We start from the raw sequence: 8818 nt of genomic DNA, 5'->3' as shown, positions 1-8818 counted from the left end.
ACCTCAGCCAATGGAGGGAAGGGAGGCTTTGCTTTGGATCTCTCTCACATGATTGATAGGCAATAGAGAGAAAGCAGGCTGTGATGCACCAGCAGCCCCGGAGAAGGAAGCAGGAGAGAGCCAGTTGCTTGCGGTCCAGATACGAGCCCTGCAGGGGCCGGCTCTGGCCCATGGGTCGTATGTTTGACACCCCTACCTTAGGGCATCTAATATCATATTAAATCATTGTTTATTATAACAGTTATATATAATTGTCCTGCTCACCAGATTGGAGGAAAGTCCCAGGCCACAAGAGTTCACACAGCAAGGGATCTTGGACTTCAGTCCAAAATCCGGTAGGGAGGGTCTAAGAGCTTAAGCAACTCAAATAACTGGTAGGTGCATCAGGAAAGGTTGCAGGCACATTGATCCTGCAGAATTCCACCTTAGAATTCTTATAAGTAACTTCCCCTACTCATAAGGAGGACTGGGGCCTGTCAAAAGGTCACTTAATCAAGCCCAGGCCAAATGACTTTTGTTACAGGGCTACAATACAAAATTACAAAACCCTGGAGTGTGACTGTTCACACACCAGTCCGGTAGTCTTCCACCAGCCCCTTTAACTAACCTAACAGTCAGAAGCGAAAGAGCAAAGCTTCTAACCCTCTTGGGTCTAAATCAGAAAGTCCACTGTGAGGTTGGCTCACAGAAGGAGTTTCTCACGAAAGACAAGTTACTCTAGTAGGTGGTCTGTAAGTCAAGGTGCTAGATTTAGATTGAGGACTGTGAAAGCAAATAACCACAAAAGTAAATTAAAATATATTTTTATTAAGGTGCAAGATTACTTCAAACAAAAACAAAAGACTGTGAGGACAAAAATCTAAAGATTTAAAGGCTAACTAAAACTGTTTTACATTGTTTCCAAATTACATGACATTACCCATTCTCAGATGGAAGTTCCAGTCATCTAAAGTGGCTCTATCCCCAAGTCACCACAGACGAGAGTTCTTTGGCCCATGCAAAGCAAGTATCCAAGATGGCGGAAAGTGAGCAAGAAGATGTCTACATGGCAAGGTCTCAGGTAGCCACCATCAAACTGAGAATAGACTCGTTCACGTTTTCCCCCGGTCATTAGACCCAGAAATTGTGTGCAAGAGTGCAAGTAAAGAACATAAGACCGTAAGAGAAGCCAATGTTGGAACAGGCCAATGGCCCATCTAGTCCAACACTCTGTCACACAGTGGCCAAAAATACCAGGTGCCATCAGGAGGTCCAGCAGTAGGGCCAGGACACTAGAAGCCCTCCACTGTGCCCCCCCCAAGCACCAAGAATACAGAGCATCACTTGCCTCAGAGTCCCTATCTATACCTTGTGGCTAACAGTCACTGATGGACCTCTGCTCCATATGCTTATCTAATTCCCTCTTGAAGCTGTCCATGCTTGTAGCCGCCACTACCTCTGGTGGCAGTGAATTCCACGTGTTAATCACTCTTTAGGTGAAGAAGAAGTACTTATTTTTCTACCGGCTCTATCCCATGCATAATCTTATAAACCTCGATCATGTCACCCCTCAGCCATCATTTCTCCAAGCTAGAGAGCCCCGAGTGCTTTAACCTTTCTTCACAGGGAAAGTGTTCCAACCCTTTTATCATTCTAGTTGCTCTTTTCCACACTTTTTCCAGTGCTACAATATCCTTTTTGAGGTGTGGTGACCAGAACTGTACACCGTACTCCAAATGAGGTTGTTTCCTTGTTTTGTAATAAGGATGTGAGGGAGGAATGTAATAAATATAATATAATAGTATAATAATCCAAATTTCAAAAATCAAGTTATGAATTCTCCTGATTGGCTTTGCAGATCAAATCAAAATGCTGATGCTAAAATTCTTATTTATGTCTCCTCTCACGTGGTGGACACCGGGAATAACCAATCTGGCAGGGAGCTAGCAAATACTGCAAGCAATGCTACAGTGACGGTGGAATGGTGGTGCCTCAGCGATCTCTGCAGAAGCGAGGTCAGGATGAGGAGGCCACCTCTGTGACATGCCCTCTATGGCACAGGTCTCTGGGTGGGCTAGAAGCAGCACATCAGACATTCTCAGTGCTGCCCTTTCTTCTTGAGCAATGAAGGGAAAGAAGGCCACCGCTTGGAGGGAGTACGTCACCCGGCCCTAAGCTGGCCCTCTAATCGGCACTTTGACCAGCTCTCCTCGTTATTAACCAGACCCTTTGCATTTTCAGAATTAGGAACAGAAAGAACCAAAGCATCTGCTGCTTGAAGAGCCTGCCAGTAATTCCCTGCAGTTTAAGAGATTTCCAGGATGGGTCAGGGAGGAGGCAGATGTAGCCAAATGTTATTAAACAGAGGACACCGTATCAGACAGCACAAGTAAGACAATTCTTGGAAAGGAAAAGAAAATAAGTGTTTAGCAGGAACTCATAGAGAAATGTATTAGTGACCTCTTTATCTTCTTAAGTAAGCACCTGAACAACAATAATTTATCTGATCTGGTGAATTAATTTGGTAATGATCCTTCCTAATGTGTTGTCATCTTGGGCAGGTTTTCAGTTCTGTGTTTAGCAAAGTCCAAGAATGAAACAGCTGCATGCAGAGAACTCCCATCCTCTTAACTACTACAGAGTAGACCCATGAAAGACGGAAGGAATTGAGATAAAGGCAGGATATTATCCTCAATGGATAATCTAACATATTTGCAGAAAACAAACCAACACTCCCCCTCAGCGCACCCCCCCCCCGAAACCAAGCAAAACAAAACAGGGATTAGTAATTACAAGCTTTACTAAATTCTTTGGGAAATCCATCTGGCCCAGGAGGCTTACCAGACAGTGCAGATGGGGGGGGGGGGGACACCAGCAAAGCTCTCACAAACATCCAGCATGTACAGATACAGGAAAGGGGTCATTAAATAGTATTCCTTTTGCTGCTGCAAGCAAAGCTTCTGTTGGGGTTGCAGAGCCTCTGAAAGGGGGTCACAGGACAGCATTCCCCCCCCCTGCCGCCGCCCTTTCCATGGCTCTCTTTTGTATTTTGGAAACCAAGATCTGATCCTGGAAGCCGTGATCTTCCCTGTCGTACACTAGTTGGTTATTCTTGTCCTCACTGCATACACACGTTGATCAAGTAAAACGTGTCCCGATGGATGCTAGAGTTAGTGGCTCAAAATCTTGGGGGGGATCAGAGGGAGTGATGGAGGAGGAGAGGGTGGTCGCGGGCTGGACCCCCATCTCCATACGTCAAGGCTGTGCCTCTCGGAATGCCTCTTGCCAGGGATTCACGGTGCTTGTTAGTTTCTCAGAAACATTCAGTTAGCCACTGTTAAAAACAGAATGCTGAGCTAGATGGATGCCAGCATCACCGTTTGCCCAGAGCACCAAAAAGCCTTCTGCCAGCTGTGGAAGGGAGAGAAGAGACTGGATATTTATGCCCGGCGGCCCTTCACGACCCAGTGGCGTCTCAGAGTGGCTCATAATCCTTTTCCCTTCCCCTCCCCACACCCTGTGAGGCAGGTGGGGCTCAGAGAGCTCTCTCTCTTGAGAACTGTTCAGCTGCCATGTGGAGGAGGAGGAGGAGTGGGGCATCAAACCCAGTTCTCCCAGATGAGAGTCCTAACCACGACACCAAACTGCCTCTCAGGTCAATTTGGACTTGTGGCTCATCATACCAAAGAGGCTGGGGACTGCTGGGACAGAGTGACATGAGACTGTGGCCCGGAGTGTGCCTCTCCACCAGCCCAGCACTGCTGGTCCACCAAGCAGCTCAGTGCTGCCTGCTCTGATGGGCAGCCACTCTCCAAGACCCCCAGGAGTTTAACTGGGATTCATCGGGGGCCCTGTGCAGGCCACACAAGCGCTCTACCCCCCCCCCCGAGTCACGACTCCTCCATCTGTACGTCACCCAAGCTTAACAGACTGACACAGAATCGGGTGGGTAGCCATCTTGGTCTGAAGCAACAGAACAAGGTTTGAGCCCAGTGGCAGATTTAAGACCAACACATTTTAATCCTGGGGATAAACCTTCATGCGTATGCACAGTGACGGCCCCAGGTTTTTTCCCCCACTAAGCAAGGATACATTCTGGCACGCACACCCTGAGTAGGACGGGGACGGGCGCCGGAGCCACAGCGGGTGGGCCGAGGGGGCGAGCTGCAAATGCATGCGGGAGGGGGGCAGGATCGCTCGAGGGGAGGGGGCCTGCAACAGGCGCTCCAAAGAGACCGCGGGGGCAGCAGAGGGTGACTGGCACTTTCCCGTCGTCCCGGGCTATTCCCCATGCCTGTCACCCCCCCCCCCCCGGCCTCATTCTCTTTCTGTCTGGGGGGCTGCAAAGAGGGGAGTCTCTTGCCGGGGATGGAGCAAGAAGCCAACAAGGGAGGCTTCCTGTGCGGGGCGAGGAGGGGACAAGGCCGGCCAGAATGGCGCCCTCGTTGAGCTGTCGCCCTAGGTGACAGTCTAAAATTTAACAATAATGGACCGGCCCTGCATACGCACACCTCCTTCAGATACATTGCAACAGTTCCTCAGGCCTTACGTATAGGTGGGGGGGAGGTTAGTTGCCAGGAAGGGCTACTTAGAGTCAAGATGCAGAAGTAACTGGGCAATAAGTACAGCTAAAATTGGATTAGAGGAGTTGGTAAGACCTGTGCATGGCAGCAAACTGGCATACAAACACAAGCATTAACAAAACGGATCTGAGAATGAAGTTTGAGTCTGTGGCACGAGGGAGGCCCTGGCGCTGTTTGCTCAGTTACTTGCCACTGTGACTGTGCAGCGCAGAGGGGAGGCAAGAAGCCTTTCCCACTCCCTGTGAGTCTTCTGTATCGCCTGTTCTTCCAATGAAATAGGCTGGTCTTCGGAGGGCTATCAATGACATCCTGCTGTAGTCTTCTGTATCGCCTGTTCTTCCAATGAAATAGGCTGGTCTTCGGAGGGCTATCAATGCCTGCTGAAAGGCAGGGCCGAAAAGACTGAGAAATCCAGGGACAAGCCCCGCCCCCCTGGGATCCCAAAGTTGATTGATCCTGCCTGCAGAGAGGAGGCGCTGTCTCCCGGAATGCCCCACCCTTGGGCCACTGGAGAAGATTTCACTTCTGGGTCGCACTGGAAGTGGCATCATTGCACCGGGGGGGGGGAGGGGGATTCTAGCACCCATCCCAAAACCACACAGTTTAACCACAGAATTTTGGGCAAATGCTAGAGCATTGCCCAATGCAATGATGTCACTTCTGGATCATGCCGGAAGTGACATCATTGTGCCAGATGACCCTAGCCCTGGTCCCCCATTCCAAGCAGTCTTTTCCTCCCACCCCCCGTGAGGCTGAGTGGCCGTGGAGAGAGGCAGCAAGGGCAGGAGACCTGGCGGTCGTGATGGGGCAGATTCTGAGAGCACACGTGGTTCCTTAGGAGGCTGCAGAAAGAGAAAGAGCACAAGGACAGAATGAGACGGAAGTCCCCAAGATTAGCATTCTGGGTAAACAAAGAGAGAGCAGCAGAACAGACAAGAGGAAGGAGACAGAGGACTCTGATCTGTCCACTAGGGGTGTGCACAAGAAAACGTGGTATTTTTTGTGCTGAGTATACTAAACCTGGAAAATAGTGTTTTCCTCCAATATTCCCAAATCCCAATATTGGTATGTTATTGGGATTCCAGAAATACTCAGAATTGCCAAATTTATTTGGTTCCATTATACCCTAAGGGGACATCCCACTTTATTCGCTCTACTGTCCCCTCTGGAGAACTAGCTTACAGGTTTCCTCACAAAGAACTACAAGCATCTCTGCACCATACAAGAAAAATCATCTGGAAACAACTGAGAAAGCTGAAAAGCGGCAAACACTTAAAGACAAGGGAAAGACAAGCCTTCATCCAAAAAACTTTCATGCTGAGATCTGTTCATAAGCCCAGGTAACAAGGGGCACTGTGAGAACCCCTAAAATAAACTAGGCACAGATAAAACTCAAAGACGCTACTTAGGGTTGCCGTGCTCCTGAGGCAGGCGGGCCTTGCCTGAGGAGACGTGCCCGCTACCAGCTAGGGTTGCTAGCATCAGGAGGGCAACTGGTGGGAGACTGACCCGGAGGGGGGGGGAAGGTGGGGGCTCACCAGTAATGTATTGGTGTTGCTAGCGATGCAACGACCAGAAGTGTCCTCACCATGTTCCCCACTCTTCCTCCACTCGCACCTGGCTGGATGGCCTTGGGCAAGCCGTAGTTCCGATAAGAGCTGTCCTTGAAAAAGAGCAGTTTCTGTCAAGAGCTCTCTCAGCCCCCACCTACCTCGCAGGGTGCCTGTTGTGGGGAGGGGAAGGGAAAGGAGTCTGTGAGCCGCTCTGAGACATCCCTTGGGTGTTCCAAATCTCTAATATGTTTTTTGTATGGCTGGCGTTTGGATCACATTGTCCATACCAGGCTGTTGTCTAGTCTTCAGCTCATTGCCTTACGTGAGGTTTTTTCTTTTCTTGAGAGCCAGTTTGGTGTAGTGGTTAAGTGTGCGGACTCTAATCTGGGAGAACTGGGTTTGTTTCCCCACTCTTCCTCCACTTGCACCTGGCTAGATGGCCTTGGGCAAGCCGTAGTTCTGATAAGAACTGTTCTTGAAAAAGAGCAGTTTCTGTCAAGAGCTCTCTCAGCCCCCACCTACCTCGCAGGGTGCCTGTTGTGGGGAGGGGAAGGGAAAGTCTGTGAGCCGCTCTGAGACTCCCTTGGGTAGTGAAGGGCGGGGCATGAATCCAATCTCTTCTCTTCTTCTTCTTCTAGTATTTGGACAAAGCTCTAAGGTTTAACCGGGGAGTTCTGACTGAATGCTAGGAGTGCTGCCAGTGATGCAATGACTTCACTTTGAGTGACACAGGGAGTGATGCCATCATGTCAGGACCCTGGCAATCACCCTTCCACCCCTCCAATTTCCTCCCAATGTGGTGGTGGGAAGGGCCAGTTGGGGGCGGGAGGTCTGCTGTCTAAAGTGGGGACCTGGGAATCCTACTATTTGCTCATTTTTGTTATCAGGCACTAAAAAGAGCTGAAAAGTGACATTATAAAGGTAAGGTAGATTGTCTTGGTGCTGCATCTACATGGCTGTATTTTTAACTCTGGCCTTCCCATTAATACATCAAAAGTTGTTGCCAAAAGACAGCTGGTTGCAAAAGGGCAAAAATAGCCTGAAAAATATTTATCACAATCATCTGTTTCTTATTTCTTATTTATTTATTTATTTAATCAGATTTCTACCCGCCTTTGAATTCCAGTCCTAACAAAGGTTCTGAACCCACAGCATCTCATATCTCTAATAAAGCATTACACTGCCAAAAGTGTGTGTGGAGAGTGAATTGACTGGGGACCTGATGCCCCGCCCCTTCAAAAAAATCATTCCTTATTCATATTTATCTTCTTTTTTTATCGCAGCCTGCTCAGGATAATCAAATATGCTGTTCAGAGGGGAAAGAAACATCATTTTTAGCATCTCTGATCACACAAAACCAGAAATTGAATGCCTTGAGTGGAGAAGATACAAAATGTCTAAATAAAAATTACCTCGCTCCGGCCACAGCCGTCTGGCCTCCAGCCCACCTCCCCTGCTCCTCCCCCTCCGGCTTGGGCTCATGCCCCATCAAGCAAACGGGAGAAGGCACAGCGGTTTGGTGGAGGGTCAGGGCCTTGTCAGCCCCACTGTGGCTACGGGCCTGCTCACCTACCTCATTCAGGAGAAGGCACCCCCATTTCAGTCTATTGAGTGCATGTGGCTCTCTTTCTTCCCAGTGAAGCCACATGTCCCAGCTTTCCCTGCTAGCAATGCGGTAGAACTGCAGGCATTTCCAAACAGGGACAGGAAAGGTGGGGGGGGGAAGAGAACCATACACAGGCTGCCGTCATTAGCAATCCTAGCTCCAATTGTCCAGGAGTCAGTATTACCACTGAGCACTCTGAATTGATTCTGGGAAAGAGGGGTCTCAGTGCAACCTGGCCCAATTGGGCTTCTTCCGGTTTTCACAGAATTGGAGAATACTGTTGTTTGTATCACAAGCATGGTTCTTTCTCATCCAGGTTGCTGTTCTAATAAATCAATACTTTAAATACTTTGACCATTACTGGCAAATATTTGACTTACCAATTTACCAAGGTATTTTTTTTTACTGGTCCAGCCAACCCTCCAATCGTGAATGAAGCACCACTTATTCCCTCCTCTTTTTACTAAATTGCTTAGACTTTTTAAATGATAAAAACAACACAATTGTCTACGAAGAACATCTTTCAGGTTCACTCACCAGACAATTAGGACCAAAGTAGCAAAGAAGGAATTCTTACCTTGGGTGGTCAACCACTGCACTTTCAAAGTTGTTTTTTCCCCACAGGTTAGCCACTAGAGAGGCACGTCATCTGTTTATATCTCAATTGTTCTATCCTGGAAACCAAACAACATAAACCCTGTTTTGTTTTTTAAGAAAAAAATCAAAATACCGACAATGCAGCAAAATGAGAGAAATCCCTTGAACTGGGTTCTAGAATAATTACGGCTTAGAACTTCTACCTTGCGTAACGATGAAATGAGGGGAGGAAGCAGACTTCCTGATCCAGTGAGGAGGGAGAGGGATGAGAATATGCAGAGGCCTCCCGTGTGCACCTCCACTGTCCAGACCGTGCCCTGGACTGTCTTGTCAGAGTGCTCCATGGCCAGTTCTTCTCCTAACCCCCACCAGTCCAGATTGTGCACAGAGAGCATTCGTAAAACAGGACGTTCAGGAGATAGCTATATTGGTCTGTACTAGAAAAGCTAGATTCAAGTCAGACCAAGGGAGCTTTGACTCTCCAAAATTTATACCCAAAA

The 8818-nt window shown here is 48.5% G+C and overlaps 1 protein-coding gene across 1 annotated transcript in view; it reads right to left on the bottom strand.

Annotated features, from left to right (window-relative positions):
- TSPAN9 (tetraspanin 9) overlaps positions 1–8386 on the bottom strand; it is a 151937-nt gene extending 143551 nt beyond the window's left edge. The window contains exon 1 of the mRNA XM_015426542.1: positions 8299–8386. The gene's annotated coding sequence lies outside the window, so the exon portion shown is untranslated. The remainder of the gene's footprint in view (positions 1–8298) is intronic.
- Between the last annotated feature and the right edge of the window lie 432 nt (positions 8387–8818).

Source organism: Gekko japonicus, unplaced genomic scaffold, assembly GCF_001447785.1.
Source record: "Gekko japonicus isolate JY-2015 unplaced genomic scaffold, Gekko_japonicus_V1.1 scaffold1326, whole genome shotgun sequence".
NCBI lineage: Eukaryota > Metazoa > Chordata > Lepidosauria > Squamata > Gekkonidae > Gekko > Gekko japonicus.
Note: the sequence above shows the minus strand (reverse complement) of the source record. Positions and strands in the feature narration are given on the sequence as shown.